The 17,370-nt window shown below is 41.4% G+C and overlaps 1 long non-coding RNA gene across 1 annotated transcript; it reads right to left on the bottom strand.

Moving 5' to 3' along the window:
• Positions 1–2,926: 2,926 nt before the first annotated feature.
• On the bottom strand, positions 2,927–16,398 carry LOC143419179 (uncharacterized). Its single transcript, XR_013099157.1, has 5 exons — positions 16,248–16,398; positions 15,928–16,009; positions 15,080–15,172; positions 10,302–10,383; positions 2,927–3,865 (listed from the first exon to the last, which is right to left on the bottom strand). It is a non-coding gene; the product is annotated as an uncharacterized LOC143419179 (long non-coding RNA).
• Between the last annotated feature and the right edge of the window lie 972 nt (positions 16,399–17,370).

The following is a 17,370-nucleotide window of genomic DNA, read 5'->3' as shown; positions in this document are numbered from 1 at the left end:
GCAAGACTTCACAGCCATTAAATCAGGACAATGCTTTTTGTGTCACTGGTGCTGGCGTAAGTTGCCCTGCTTCCCCTCCCACTCCTTGCATCTCCTCTCCCTCCTTACCCTCCCACCTCCTCACCCTCTGCCAGTCTCACAGCAGCCAGGCAGCCTAGGGCTCCAAAAATAAATGATGGCTTCCCAAGTGCATGGTCAAGGCCAGGCAAGTTGGCAGGACTAGGCATCCTTTGAGAGCTGTAGCAATAACTCACTGGGGTGCCCTCCAGTGGTGGATTGTGCTCACTGCAGTTACACTTCAGGAATGCACATCCAGAGATAAAGGGAGCAGAAATACTGCATAGTATAAGGTCCAAAACAGCAGCATAACCTGCATTTACTCACTTCATGGCCTTCTCTTAGACTATTGTAATGTATTAGACAGACAGACAGACAGACAGACAGACAGACAGACATACATACATACATACATACATACATACATACATAGTCACAGGTGCCAAGTAAGGGCCTTATATTATGAGAATTATAGCATGTATATATACAAAAGTCATAAAAACAAACATATACAGTATTTCTACTTTTAAACTGATTGCTTACACAGGTATCTAATCAGGGGATCACATGTCAACTCAGTGGACTTAGTCATGTGAACATGATCAAGACGACCTGCTGAAGTTCAGACTGAGCATCAGAATCAGTGAGGAAAGGTCATTTAAGTGGCTGTGAACGTGTTCTGGTCTGAGTATTTCAGAAATTTTCCCCACACATTCATTCATTCATTCATTCATTCATTCATTCATTCATTCATTCATTCATTCATTCATTCGTATTTAGGGTTTATAGAAAATGGCCTGAAAAAGGGAAAATATCCAGTGATATCCATCCAGTTTTCTGGATGAAATGCAGAAGAGCATACCTCTGACCTGTGTCCAAGATTGCACACCTGGTGCCACACCAGCCACACCATGCCAACATTTAACCACACGAGGGGCCACTCCTGTCAGTATAAAACACAGTAAAGTGAGGCTACAGTTCACATGGGCTCACCAACATGAGACGGTGTAAGATTGGAAAAACAGTACATGGTTTGACGCCATCTTTTAACTTTGTATTTTGCCTCCAGGTCACTGAGATCATCGTCCTAACGACTCCTCTCGGTGCCCTCTTCTTGCCTTAAAACTAAAGGCGACCTCTAAAGATGTAACGTTGGTGGAATTCACTGTAAATGTTTTCTACTGCTCTTTTATTTGACTTTTATTTACTTATATATTTACTTTCATTTTTTATTTATACTTCATTTTTCAGTCTTATTCATGGATTGTATTATTATTTTATTTATCACATTTTTAAAATCCTTCCTACTTTGTATTCATTCTTATTGTGTTGTTTGTTTATGAGTTTTGTGTGCCTGGAGAGCACCTTGGGTCAATCTCTGTTGTTTTAAAATGTGCTATTGAGTCTCAATTTCTGCTGCGACATTTAGATGTTAGGGTCAGAATTTGGTATAAATAACATGAAAGCATGGATCCACCCTGCCCTGTATAAATAGTTCATGCTGGTGGTAGTGTGTAATGGCATGGGGGATATTTTCCTTGCACAATTTGAGCACCTTAGTACTAACTGAGCTTGATTTCAACACCACAGAATACCTGAGTGTTGCTCCTAACCATGTCCATCCCTTTATGACCACAGTGTACCCATCTTCTGATGGCTGGATATCAGATATCTATATTTGAATCATTGCTGTATGAAAGTAAACTTCAAAACATCTATGTTAAAATCATCACAGGTGTGTTGAATTTCTTTATACAGGTGTTTTTTAAACTTTGCAACTTGGAACACTGGGGCTCAACAAACTGAACCTTGAACAGGTAAAAAGCACTAATATGTAGCATTATAAAAGCAAAAGTTAATAGAGTTGAGTTGTAAGGTTAAAATAAACCTGTCTTCACACCCAGCAAAGCTCAGAATGAAGGGCACTAAGGAGTCAAAGTGGGTCAGTGTAGAGTATTCCCAGCACGGGTGTCACCTGCTGTTCCAGGTCAGTGAAGGACTGGTGAGTGCGTGTGTCAGAGTCAGACAAAAAGACTATTTAAGTCATTTGTATAACCAGACATATCTATAATATGCATAACTTAAGACTGGAGCTGAAAGGATTTTTGAATGAATTACACTTTCAACTGACAGAAACTTAATTGGGAGCTAATTTTGTAACTTTTAACCTCCATTAGAGCTCCATTTGCTAATTAAAGTTTCTCAAATGTGAGCTTTTTGTTACTTTTTTTCTCTTCTTCTTTTATACACACACATACACACACTCAAAAATACCTTCAAATTTGTGTGGACCGGTGTGTGTGTCCTCACAAGTGACTGTCGGTTCTCATAAGTATAGTAGAATGGAGATTTCGGTCCTCACAAAGATAGCTAGACAGGAACACACACACACACACACACACACACACACACACACCCACACACACACACACACACACACACACACACACACCCATATATATAGATTTTTTTTTGTCAGTTTTTTCAGACTTGATAGACAGACCACCTGATGGAGGATGGAGGGTTCATAGATCTGGAGCTGACACTGCTTTCAGTTTCCCCCAGCTGGTCATATGAAACATTTGAACACATATTTTAATTCCTATTTAAATGAAATAAATCAACACCCCAAATTCTTAATCATCATACTAGACAGCACTTTTGCCTCACAGCCTGACGGTCCTGGGTTTGAACCTTGGCTGGATGCTTGGTTTACTTGCTGCTTTAATATTGTCTCAGGGTCTATTGAGCTTTATGTCCTGATGAAATAAAAGTAAAAAATTAAACAACGGCAAAAAACCAAAGAGTCTGATGGTTTTGGAAAAAAAGTAATTTTCATTTGATGCCAGTACTTCTTAGTGCTCAGGTGTGCATATTGTTCTGTCAGGACAAAAGCAGACTTTTCATATTTACAGGCTTTACACACACTGATCGCACAGGCAGTGAAATACAGCAACTTACAGCAAAGAGCGTGCAGATAATTTAATACGGGAATAAAATATACAAAAGAGAAATATCATTCTTGCATCAGAAGAAGAAGAACAGACGCACTCACACAAAGCCTCATCTGCCCTCCAAAGCTCTGCACACTGTAGTAGCTCAGTGCTGTAGAGTGGATGGAGCGGCTTAGAGGCAAGTCCTTTGGTCTGCTATTAATTTTACATACTCTAAGGAGGCAATATATATCTTTTATCCATTTAATTAGTTCTGCTGTCTCTAAGTTGGTCAGATCTATTTTCCACTCGATGAAACGGGCTGGTCGAGTCAGTCATGGAATTCATCAAATATATGCATTGCATCTCTGAGGACCCTTCAGTCGTTAATACATATTCAATGCCTGAGTTATTGTTGTCATAGACAGACACGCTGAACTGCAGTTCAGAGAATTGAGAGCAATTTAACTCGCATTTCCGTACAGCCCGTTATTGACTTTGGCATCAAACACGATGAATAATGGCGTCGTCTGCTTAAATACAAATAAATGTTTGCAGACAAAGACCACTGCTGAGGGCCTAAGGCACTTCTAACTCGAATCCTCTCCGCAAAACAATTCAGGACATGTGCTGCCTGTGAAATCCAATCAAAACGTCTCAATAGATGATTTATTAATTTTAACAAAACTTATTCAAGTTTCATAGATGTTTTCCTCTTTGCTGTTTTCCCTGTAATACTTCTGTAAACGGGCGCATCGGTGGGTGGGCTGGATGTCCACTAGGGGTCAGGCTGACACAAAGCATTGAGCAGCTTCTGAAACAACGCTGCACGCGCTCAGATGCTGGAGCGTTGTGAGGTGATGTGAGGCCAGGTCCTAATGATGGAAATAAGATTCAAAATCTTTTAAAATTAAAATGTTAAAAAAAAGGAAATTCAGAATTCTAAAGTGAATGAGGTGAAATGAACACATGTCACACGCAGAGAAGCACAATAAGAAACCCAGAGACAAAGGACGTGTTTGATTTTAACAGAGTCGTTTGCATTTCATAAAAAAGTCCAATAAAATCCCTGACTGCCTGGTGGTCAGAGCCCACTGCTGCTGCTATTTCAAACCACAAAAATTGCTTTTTTCTTTCCTTCTTTCATTTTTTTTTTTTACACCCCGTAATCACCTTCACCTTTAAGCAAATCACGTCTGCAACAGAGTCAGTGCATTCACCTCAAGTGCTGTGCCATAAGCAATTTTATCAGAAATGATTGCTTTATGCTCTCCTTATAACACCCCTCACGGCTAGAATCACATAATAATTAATGTAGCAAAAATGACTCATTAGTGCAAATATATTCCAAAAATACGCCAGTCAGTCCTGCTGATGAAAATACATTGATTTGCTTGAAAGGTGAAATTTAGGAGCTGAAGGTAGAAAAAAAAGAAAAAAGGTGCCATTATGTCCATACGAAAGGTTTCAAATCTGCTGATTTTATTCTTAAAGTGTCGAATTCAGCTTTCATCACTATACTGCAACAATTCATAGCAAAAAGAATAATCTCAGGGCGATTTACGTTGGAAAGTAAAGAGCAAGCAAGCGAGCACTTGGCTTCTTTCTTTCTTTCTTACCATAAATCTCAAATCAACTAAAAACAAAATCACACTGTCAGGCTAGTTTTCTCCAGTTAAGTCACCTCATAGATTCATACATCTGTTCTATTCTTCAAATCTTTAATTAGTGATCACCTTCAGTATTAAATGTAACACTGCTGAGATAACAATTCAGGACGGTGCTTTTGCTGCTGCTCTCAGGTTCAATTACCGTCTGCAGCGCTCAGTATTTATCCTGCCCATCGTTCACGTTCATTCATCACTTTTTGAGAGGAGCCAGGTTGGTGTTTGTAAAAGTCCTGTCACAATTCTGAGCCTTTTCTGTAATTAATACATCAGTTATGCTCACAAGGATTTTTTTTGTAATCACTAAAAAAGTTTCCTAAGTAACCCATCAGTAAATCTACAAAATAAGACAGAACAAGGACGAAGCGCTTGTGGACATTCACAAAAGCAAACAAAGCGGGGATTCATTAAAAGTCCACGCAATGAGTGTTTTTGTCTTCTCTGAGTGGCAGCTTGTTTCTTTTTCTTGTTTTTTTGTTTGTTTAGTCAAAAAAAAAACTTCACTCTCAGATGTTAACAAACACAAATATGTGTTTCTGTGAGTTTTGACTGTGTATGTGTGCTTGAATATCTGCTGCGAGGATCCTGACACAGACACACACACACACACACACACAGAAGACAACTCGGTGAAGTCTTTAACAAGCTGTCAGGGGCCATAACATTGTTCTCCTGCAACAGTTAACACGGCACACCAGGCAGCTCCAGGTAGTGACACCCTCAGTGCACTACAGGAGCACCTTTGTGGTCCAAACACACACACACACATAAAGAGAGAAAAAGCTGTGCTTGTACTCGCATTCTCACTTCTGGCCCCATACACAGCGCAGCAGCTAATAGGCGGCAGTGTTCTAGCTTAATGGAAGTGCAGAGAGAGAGAGTTCTGCTGTTGAGGTAGATAGGGCCCTCTGGGCAAAAACACATTAACCTATTTGGAGGGCGTGAATTCTAGATGGTGTTATTAGCAGAGAGTCTGAGCACCTTGAGCTGAGCGGCTCTAATGCTCACTGTGAGTTTGTGTGTCAGAGAGAGAGAGAGAGACAGAAAGAGAGCAAGAGGAAGAAAGAAAATTCTTAGTTTCGCTCGACTGTCTCAGACCAGGAGTGAAGGCCTTTGCACAATTTATCTCCAGCGGTGTGAATCAGCAGGTTGGAGAAAAAGCTGGACTTCCTTCACTCAGGGGTTTATTAGCTTTTGAGCAGGAGCACAACAACAAGTCAATGCGGTGCTGGAAAGTGAGGGTGGAAACAAACCCGACCGAGTAACCAGTTTAAAAAAAAAAAGTAACACAAGTCGAGAATCACCCAACAAGCTACAAAACTTATTAGAGAAAGAAAGCACAACAACTGTCACTGTCTCAGCGACACATATAATCTCACGCTGAATGCTAAAGGAAAAAAATAAAAGAGCGGGGTAATTACGCTTATGCCATCCACCAATTCTATCCAATTAGCCAATTAAGGCTAATTACAGTTTTAGCTTTGGCACAAGGCTTTTCATAATTAACCATTTATCAAATCTCCGCCCTCTTTCTTACCAGAAGACACCCAGGCAGCAGAGCAGCGCAGGCATTCGCTCCCATTCTTCCACCTCCCCCAGAGGGACTGGAGCTGTAAGTTTGCTCCCACTTATTCCCCTGATTACCTTGTGAAGGCTGTAAATACATTTATATTTAACCTTTCTTCAAATTATGACTTAATAATTATTATACAGACACAGCAGATGGGCAAAAGAATATACACGATGATTGAGTGGTTGCTCACAGGCAGTCGTTTTAAGGTTTTTTATAAATAAAAGAAAAATGAATTCCGATTTGACCACCTTCAAAGCATCAATGCACCGAGGTGACCACAAGGTCAGCAGGGACTCCAACCTGTCCCTGTTCTTCTTTACACACACACACACACACACACACACACACACAGAGCACTCTAACCCCTATTGTACCCACTGCATTATCTACTTTTAGTTTGATCCTCCGGTTTCACAGTGTAAGTGAATTTCGTCAAGTTTTACATTATTAAAGGGCAGAAATAATTTATCTAATATTCATTATTTATATTTATACAAGGAGCTTGTCCGCAGGGACCAGGTCTCATTTTCAGCCTCATATTTTGTAAACAGGCAGTCGCACAAGTGACAGTTCCTTTGATTTAAAGAGACAGGCCTGCTTATGGAGAGTGATGCCTACCTTGAATTCAAATGGAAAGGTGATCAATTTTTAATTTTTCTTTTCTTTTTTCGGTGCGGCGTTTGCATTGACTCGCTCTCATATTCTCTGGCTGCTGTTGTCCCTTTCAAACGGACAACGGTGGCGGACAGGTGAGCTTGAAGCGGAAAACGTAGGCAGAAAATTCATCCGAGCAGCAGCCCAGAGAAAAAGAGAAAACGCCGGCTCGGAGAGGAGAGCACGTTTATTCTGGAAAACAAATGAAAGGATGACTTAAAGAAGATCACCCTTATAGAACTCATTTTAATCTTAATCCTCCATTTTTATGTTTTCTTTCCTTTTGTGGAAAGCCACAGACGACTTCTGCAGAAGCGTCTACAACCCCCCCACCTCTTTAAAAACCAATAGCATCACTGGCAAAGTCAAATGCTGATAACAAGTGAACTTCTTTGCTGAGAACTCACCGGAGGCTCGCGCATTAAAAAAACAGCATGAAGTTGGTCAAGACCGCAGGATTGCGTATGCAACTTTCCATGTTAACAACACAGAGCAGACAGACGGGAGGGCTGGCAGGGCCAGACAGCCGCATGCATGTTTGTTAGGCCGAGCGTGTCTGCCCCGCACCTCCACGTCAGCGGTGCCTGAGTAGCTGTAAGTATGAACAAAATCACTTTTCAAGGAGAATAATGTAGAACAACATCGTGTCAACTTTAGGATATATTTATATATTTCTCTGGGCGCGGCATTAATTTTAAAGGAGCATTTTTTTTTTTAAGTTGAGGAAAAGGGAACGCCGCGCTCTGATCGCGTTACGCCGCTATGCAAATGAACGAAATGAATGTCAGAATTTGCAGTGAAGAATTGATGAGGACAGAGAGCGCTTGTCTTGGTTGCGAGGCGCACGGATGACGGAGAGGACAAGTGACGTTCATTTTCAAAGGAAAGTTTCACGCCAGCTATCATGGCAGCCAGTGTGACTTGCAGATAAATTTTAATGCCCCACTCTGACGATTCTGTGTCACTCTCCCCCTTTTTCCTTTCTTTTTTTGTAAGAACCCATCGCTATCTCCTCTCCCTATCTGCGATAACATCCGAACAGACACATGTGCATGTGGCGCCAGGACCCAGAAAGCCTGCGCACATGGAAAAGAAAGATTGGGGGGGGGGAAGAGTCTTTATAAAAGATTCATCACAAATGTCTCTAATCCACTACTGCATTGTCAAGGAGATGTTATAAAGCACACATTGTAAATGGATTCTTCCCTCACTGACTAAAGTCATTTCTGCAGAGGGATGGGGGGAGTGGAGCCAGGGCGACAGGGGGCATCCTTGTGTGGCACCAGACAAGTACATAGTGCGAGCAGATGAGCAGCACTCTTTGGGACTGCATTACTACCTGTCCCCAGTGCTGCGCTGCCTGTGAGCCTCACTCTAATGTACAAGCCGGCCACATTCCCCTTGTCAAGGCCTTGACGTGCACATCAAAAATTACCCAACCTAAAGTGACAGCCCCCTTTCTTCCCGTCTCTCCCCTCTCTGCAGCCCAGCCTACTCTCCAACCTGCTAAAGGAGTGAAAGCCAAGACTGCCAGTGCCACTCTACAGCGTCAGGCACTTTATTTGTTCCTCACCGCAGGCAACCGGGAGGTAAAACAATATGGATGGCACTGTGGAAGCTCATAATATTAGCTTTAGCTGTGGGCACTTGGCCATAAATATCGCACTGCCTCATGGAGAATATGATTGGAGCCACTTGAAGTATCGGGCTTTTGAGCAAAGGTCTGGAAAAAAAAAGAAAGAAAGGAAGAAAAAAATATGGTGGCCGGGGTGTCACTACCTTTCTTTCATCTCTTATCAAATCACCCTTCAGCTCCTCCATCCTCCCAGTGCAAAGTGACACAAGTCTCTCATGCTTTTAGTGGCACTTTGAAAAATAAGACCTCAGTGAAGCAAAAATAATCACTCCTTTCAACACTTCACTTCATCTGGCGATGCTCTTCACTCCTCCATTTCGGAGCCTCTTCAATCATAGGCGATGATTTCGGGTATAATTTATGTATTTTCTGTTCGGGGGGGTTGGAAAAGGAAAAAAAAAGTGACAAGAAGAGCTCCGGCCTGCCACAAACACGCAGACAAACATCCACACGCACACGAAATCTGACACATTTTGTACAGCTTTGATCTCTTGCGCTGTCTGACTGTTACAAACGTGACACTTTACGTTCTGATCTGGTCTTTTTAACCCCTCGTGGTAATCCGGGAGTGCGTGTGTGTTTCAGGAATGATGCTAGAGAATTTGCGCGCTGTCTTGAATTCACATTTCTCTTGAGGACAAATTAACGTGTTATGGTTTCATGCTGGCACACGTGCAAACTTCCTTACAGATGTGTTCATCAAGATAAGAACAGACTGGATCGAGTAGGGCGATATGGACACCTCAGCCTGATCTGCAACAAAAAGATTTCTCTGTTTCTTTCTCCAATCAATAATCTTTTGTTGCTTGGATCTTTCCTCTGTGCTGCTCTGCGCATCCCCAGACTGACGCTGTTCAGTCAGTGCTACAACTCTATTAAGCTCAAAGAGAACTGGATAGGTTGTTTTTGGACACTACAAAACAACGAAGCAACCCCCCCCCCCAAAAAAAAACAAGTCAAAATGGACACAACTGTTTAAAAAAGATGCTTCAAGGATCAGCAAAAGCACCACAAATATAGAAAAATAGCCATTATAATAAAGATAAAATCATCCAGGGAAGACACAAGATTTAATTGTATATCTAGTTGTTTTGAGGCCATTCCCTTTTGAGAAGCCAAGGTTTTCCACTTATCTATAACTAATGGGTAATGAAAACTTGCTGTTTATATTTATATGCAATACTTTTTTTCTTTGTGCATGTGCCGATCGCATTTTAGATTCAATTTCTTTTCTTTTTTTGTAATATATGAGCTGTGACCAGAAGGCTCCTGGTATGAATCTAATGGATATGAGAACATGCAAATCTGCTGCTTTTTCACTCATTTTTTGTTCAGTCCTTGTGCCTGACCATTTTTTGAGGACTATTTTTTCTTTGTTAAGCCACTTAACACTGATCTATAAATCAGTCAAGCATAAAATGGCAACTAACTCAAGGCATGAACCAGTGTTGTGTCTACACATAACAGACAACTTGGCAAAGAACCACTTTTAAACTTTAGCCACCATTTAACCAGCAGCCATTAGCAAAAACATATCATTTGTTCCCATTTCTTTAGTTGAATCTATGAAAAATCCCAAAGTTAAGACAGTTTGACAGGCATATAATTTTATTTTTGCACCAAGAAGGTGATTCCCAAAGATTTAATAGCTGAAACCTTGGCATATCACATGGTGTGCAGTGTGTCCTTAAAAGAACTGAGGAAATTGAACAAGTGGACCACCAAAGGGAAGTGGTAGGCATAAACATGAAAAAAAAAATCTAGAAAAAAACCTGACAGACCTGAGAGATGCACCTGGACCTTTAGTTGATCCATCTACTGTTCCCTGAAGCCTCAGCAGAAATGGTCTCAGTGGAAGGGCGGCTGTCAAGAAGCAATTCATAAGGAAGGGAAACAGAAAGAAAAGTCTGATGCATGCCAAAGTAACAAGAACCTGACTGAAAATCAGCCGCAACAGGTCTGATGGAGTCATGAATCCAAATGAAAAAGTTTTGATTGAAATCATCATCAGTGTGTATGAAGGAGGTCCAGAGAGAGGTACAACAGCAAGTGTCTATCTACATGTTCTGGGACAACATTTGAGCCTGTGGTGTCGGGAATGTTGCCAAAATGGAATTATGAACGCAGAAAAGTTCAATTTTTGATCCAGGATGCAATACGATCTGGAAAGTGTCTGACTGATAACAACTTTATTTCTCGGTGTCACAAGTTGCTGGACTTATTTCCCATTTCCCCAACAAAATATAAAGAAATGAAGAGGGACTCAAGACTTCAGCACAGTACTTTTCACATTACGACTTAATGAAGTTTTCCCAAATACCTCAATAAAAAATCTGAAGAAATAACACAAGCAGTTAAAATAAAGTGTTGCTTTCACATGTACTCAGACTGCTCTAGATACACTGAAGGCACGCTGTCAGGAAAAGGTCAGTAAAGTATAAACACACACACACACACTCAAAACTCTTTTCAGCATAGGAACACAACGAAGGAAAAACTTCACGGCATGTTGAGTTCATCATTTATATCTGGAGCTGTACGAACTGTTTTTCCAGTACAGTCACTGTTATTTTTCTGTGAGGAACTTTAAAACAGATGTTCAGATGTAGTGTTAGTTTGAACTGGATTTGAAGCAGAAGCAAACCAGAGAAACAGCATCGGCCCTTTCTCACTCCTCCTTCTCTTGTATCCACATAAGCACACACACACACAGGCGCGCTTCCATCTGAGCCAGGTCACTTAGGACCACTGCCTCATGACTTTAACTAAGTTACACAATCCTCGCCTCTGCTGTCTTTTAATCTCCACTTTCCCTCCTCTCACATCACCCTCCTCCTGCACTCGCATCTGTGTGCATCTGTGTCCCCAACTGCTGTGCAATTAAAGAGAAATGAGCAGTGCTGTTAGTTCATAAAAAAAAGGGGGTGAAAAAACATAATGTAGTTTGCGTGTCACCATAAATTTGCCGCATGCTGAAAATTTAAAAGAGCTTATGAATAATTCGAGGGGAGCGCAAAGGGGAAGAAGGGTGGCGGTGGCACTCGCGGGCTGGGGTGGTAAAAGAAATAGAGTGAATGTGGAGGAGAAGACAACAAGAGAACAAGGGAGGATGGAGGGGTGTGAGGTGGGGGGGTGAGGTAGAGAAATGACACTGTTATTCATCCAGGCCTTCGTCACAAGTTTGGAGTGAAAGACGCGAAACTTCAAGCGTGCGCTCTCCCGTGGGTGAGATACTGCAGTTCAAACAAAGTAAACAACTGTTTTACTCTGATGCACACTTTAGTCTTGCTGGAGGCTAACTTGCCTTCCTGCTGCAGCTGGTATTGTGGCACACTTTGCCGACAGGGGAGAGCGCGAAAATTGTTGCGGAGATCTCACAGTATTCTAACCGAGTGTGGCACGCCGGAGACTCAGCCTTGTTATTTACATAAGACGAGCAGGTTGGCTTTCATGAACGAGGAGCCGCTCAAGTAGAAAAGGGTCATGAACGCAGTGTGACACGATACAAATATGCGCTTGCTCGCGGAGAACTTTAACTGACGGAGACGAGGATGCCCATCTGTGAAGAACAGCGGTCCTTAGTGGCTTTATTGCATTTAGATGCAGACAAAACGGGGCAGAAAAAAACAAAAACAAAGAAAAAATAAAGCAACGTAGCCTGAGGTGAGCTGCAGCTGTTTAGTGAAATGATAAGACTTTAATGTTTCACCTGGTCCAGGAGAAAATCTCCCACAAGAACACATATCAAAGCGCCTGTTTTTTTAAAAGAGGATTACACCGAAAACACGCAAGCGTTTGTGCAGGATGCAGGTTGTTTATCTGAATATCATCAAGTCCTCAGTCTGGAGGCCTTAACCACCATTTATTCCCCCTCTTAAATGTGGGATTTGGGCTTCACTTTAAAAAAAAGAAGAAGAAGAAGGAAGAAAGAAAGAAAACAGCCTTCAGCCTTTCTACTGTAGCAATTTAACTTCTAACAAAAATACACACAGGTTGGGAGTGTGATGATCCATGTAGAGCAGCAAGATAAATAAGGATTAAAGCCAGTTTAGTTTAGAGACGCACGCAGTAGACGCTCGCGGTCGTGGAGGAGAGATTAAACAGACGGACGTTGTTGTGGAGGAGAAAAAAGCGAGCGGAGAGGGACTCATGAGAAGCTGCTCGCCTCCTTTGAGCTAATTACAGTCTAAATACAGCACTACTGTCTTTACACAGGTTACTTATGATCTTTAGATTCTCATTTGTCCCACAATAGAAGCGGGTCATAAAACACCCATCAGCTAATCTGCTGATTTAACCTCTGGGGCTAATGGTCAGTGTTTCTGCAATTCCAGTTTAGCCAGTTGATATTTATTCTCCACTTTCACGTTTGCAGATATAATGAGTTGCAGATAAATAAATTCAGAAAACGCAATAGAAAGCTAAATCATGGTTAACACGGACAACAGCTGATAGACAGGCATTTCCATGTCAGAATCAGGCTTTAAACGCACACATAAAGCAGAGAAACGTTTTCATAAATACTCATAAACAAGCAGGATACAGTAGAAAGGTTCAAAATCTGGCCAGTGCTAGCTTAGCTTTGTTTGCTGCAGAACAGTTGCTTGATCAGACATGTAATGTCCATTGCCTTCAACAACTTAAACTTTCAACAGATTCAACGTGCTTGATTTTATTTAAGCTTATCACACAAACATGTGCATCAACTGAGTTTTTCAGACACGCAATAACAGCGTGTATACAGTAACCAATCAAAATAACCCTCAACACCCCCCTCACAATCGGACAAATGTTACCACACACAACAAACTGGCGCATTGCTTTCTGCTCAAACGTACATACTAAATAAGATATGGGGGAAAATGAACCCATTTCCCCTCTTGTTACTTTCAAATGCAAATTGGGTCCTTCATTAAAATGTGTGGCTAAACTTCATTAGCAGCAGATATTGATTTTCGGGGGTACGACGATCTGATAGGCCCTATAGGCAAGTGAAGGTACAAAGGTTTGTCTAAATGCTAACTGGTAGTATGTGGCTGGCGGCTAAGTGCAGTTCTGGCTCTGAGAGATATGGAACATCTGGAGAGGTAACATTTACATAAGCTTCTCTTTGTACATGGGAACCTTCATTAACATTGCGCTGCTTTGAACTGAGGATGAGATGGTAATATGGATGAAACTGAAGTTAGGAGTAGAGGCATTGTTGCAACCATGTGCTGATTTCTTTGAGGGTATTTCCTGTTCTATTTGCAGAAACCTGGTCTTAATATCAGAATTGTAAGCGTCAAACTGCCTGGGCCAAAAACTACTCAACTATTCTGACTTCAGTCTTTAGGGTCCACAATGAATAGAAACATACACAAATAGCGTTTAACTGACATACATGAGAGTTAATTGTTTAATTTGCTTAATATTGTGAGCTAAGTTAGCAACATGTTAGAATATGACAACTGCTGTGCTGCTGTGATAGCTTGGATTGGTCTCCTGGTAGAAAAGAAAAGTGTGCAAACATTTGCGCACACACCCCCACATAGGCAACTCAAAGTGCAGCATCTTGTCGAAGGATGCTTCGACATGAAGACTAGAGAATTGATCCACAGACCTTGTGATTGGTAGCCACCACCTGCTATAGTGCTATGTAGCCTAATGCCACAAAAATGCATGAGCCAGACATTTCTGTGCAGAATTGAGGTATAATGAGAGGATCCAGAGGGTCACAAATGTACCTTTTCCTGCTGACACACACCTCTGCTGACCGGTCTCCTCACAATGAAACCTCTAGCCCTTTCTTTAATTTCTCCAGCACTCCTCCTCTCTGTGACACCCAGGTCTGCACTATAGACTCTCTCTTAATTCCATCTCATTATTTCTCCAAACATGGTCGCAGTTTGTGGCTCCCCCTCAATCAGTGGCCGGCCTAACCCCCTGATCTCTGGCAAATGGGGGGCCAGTTGTGCGCCACTCCTCACACCGTGTGGAGCACACAAAAGGCCGTGACTCAAATTGCGGAGGATTTAGGCCCTAATCTGTCTTTACTCTGTCGAAAAATGGATGGCTTGGATAGAGACCAGAAAAGCAAGAGAAAAAAGGAGGAGGGGGTGGTGATAGTTTTTATAGGATGGAGGGTATAGAAGCATTAAGAGCATGCCCCCAGTTGGGGAAAACATCTGCTCTTCATCATCAGGGTGCTGGTCCAAAGCCATGTTATGTTTGTGAGTGTGCTGAACTTGGAGGCTGTGGTCGGTAGGCAGGGACTAACATGGCCCGCTTTACATTTTTAAAAAGCAACACACGAGGCGTCTCCTAGAATCACGTAGAGTGTAAATTATTGAAATTATCCCCGGTGTCAGTGGTCTAAAACAGCACAACATGATGCAGAGACGTACGTGGCTCTGCCTGCCAGGTCCCCCAACACACTTGTAAACAACTGTAATTCTGTGCAAAGCAAGCTCAAGTACAGAATGTCCGCGTGTAATTTATTTATCATTTATTTATCTGCCTACCAACAGGCAGCTGGAGGTGATAGATACTCTGTTTACCCCACTGTGAACATACTCACCCAGGCCACACGCGAAGACTCACAGACAAACCAAGCATCAGCTATGACTGCAGCGTTGCTTCAGATGACTTTAAGTTTTGCTCATGTCATCGCCTATCACAAAGAGGAGAGAAAATCTCAGTGGTGTTTCTTAAATCTTAAATTTAGCCCTTATTTCTATGATTTAATAAACATCACATTCAACAAAGCCATTATTAAGGTCAAGTAACACTACATCCTGCGATTCCCTGAGTCCTAACACGGTCAAAGAGTCTGTAACAATCTTTTCCAGCGGACAGGAGAGAAGTTTTTTTAAACCCCTTTCAACATTTACTCTTCCTTCCACATGAGGAAACACAGGTAAGTCCTGTATGTGCTCCCAAATTAAGTAAAAGCCTGGCTTGGCTTGAGGGCTCCACAGACGCAAATAGAAGACACAAGAATGGAAGTCCTGAGGTCAGCTGCAGGATGTGACCAGTGTGCTCCAGTAACGCCCCCCCACCGAGCACGACCTTTTCAGACCTCCCAAAAACAGAGAGACCGGGTCAAAAACAGGATATACAGATGTAAACAAAAGAACCATGTTCAAGGAAATTCAGCACATCAAATCCGTCCTTGCCACAAGACAACAATTGCGTGCATGTCCGACAGCTCTGAGTGCACTGGGTCAAAGGTCTACATCTGTAAATAGTGACCATTACAGTGGGCCACTTGAGCCAGATTTTATCGTTTGCTTAGTGTCCCCTTTGAAATGAGATAAAAGCCAATAAATTTGCCAATAAACATCATTTTTTGTCACAAAAAATGTATCCATGGTGTAAATTCATTGAATCAATTTCAACCGTAGTGATGAATAGTGAGTTGTTTACCTTTGAGGAAACAAGAGAACTGGTGCATCTCAGACAGAAATGGATTTATTGACTCTGTTGCACCATCCAGTCCGTCCACTTCCTGTAATTAGATGGTAAAAAAAAAAAAGGATTTAAAAAAAGTAATATTTTCATTTAACTCTCCTATTTGTTTACCCTGTTAACGACCAAGCTAACAATCTTGCAAAATTTGCATAGACTATGCATTAAATATGGGGGCTTTCACCCGTTGGTTTCTGTACGCACATCAAGTGACAGTATAAAAGATGGACATAAAAAAAGAAAGAAAGAAAGGAAATGAAGCCAATTTGACTTCTGACCTGCACTCCATCTGAAGGCCACCAGATGGCGAGAGTTGCGGCTGAAAAAAGACAGATCGAAGAAAAAGGAAAATGGCTTTCAGCCTTGGTCACTGTAAACACTTTCCTTTGGTGATAGTTGCTCATTTTGGGTCATACTGCAAATTAGTGATACAGGGTATTAAAGTGGACACTTATCTCTGGTGTGCTCAGTGGCAAATGACTTGTGACTGACAAGTCATACAGTCTGTGTTTCCATATTTGGAAGAAAGGGTATAGTGTTAAGTTAGCAGCTAATGCTAGCTTGGTTAGCATACCTTGACTGCATAGTTGTATCACATACAGTGAATTATTGCTAAACTCCAAATAAAATAATACTTACTTATTAGGAAACCTGGATACAGCATGCCAAAATATTTGTTAAATAACTGTATTTAAAAAAGGCACCAAAGCTCCAAACATGATCAAGATGCTCAGTTCACCAAAATATTAGCGAGGGACTTCTTCAAGGCAGCTAGCAGCCCATTTGTCACTTAAAGCAGCTCAATAAAAATTGAAATATTTAAGCGTCAATACAAAGGGCCAGCCTTAAGTCACCTCTAATTTATTTGCAGTTTTTAGTCCTTTATTTTCCTTTGTTTTCTATCCCAGAGGTCACCACTTGATAGTAATCTAGCTAGCTACTCTATGCAAACTTTTCCCATGTTCAGCACCTCAACAACAAAAAATTACGTACAATACTGATGAATAAAACATGCCAGTGTAAACCAGCCAGCCAGTTAGCTACAGTGGAAATAGAAATAAACTCTGAGAACCACTCCAGCTAGCCTAGCTGGACTAGTATTTTATGAGGAGACATGCTGGATCCTAAATCAAGGAATTTCCTTAAAACCTCTATAAAATATAATATAATAATATTATTTTGGAGCTTATGTCAAAACCTCAACGAATGAAAAATCATTATCTTTAAATAGGAGATGGGTTTTTTCTTACTAATCTGCTCACGTCAGGTTTAGCCTATTGTTATATTCAGAGGTGAAAAGTCTTGAGTTTTAGGAATTTTACAGGCTCAGTGATATTTTAGATAAATGATAGTTATGCCTTTTCCCTGTAAGCCCACACATATACTGGACACTACACTGCC

Source organism: Maylandia zebra, linkage group LG6 (genome assembly GCF_041146795.1).
Source record: "Maylandia zebra isolate NMK-2024a linkage group LG6, Mzebra_GT3a, whole genome shotgun sequence".
Lineage (NCBI taxonomy): Eukaryota > Metazoa > Chordata > Actinopteri > Cichliformes > Cichlidae > Maylandia > Maylandia zebra.
This window is presented reverse-complemented; position numbering and strand designations above follow the sequence as displayed.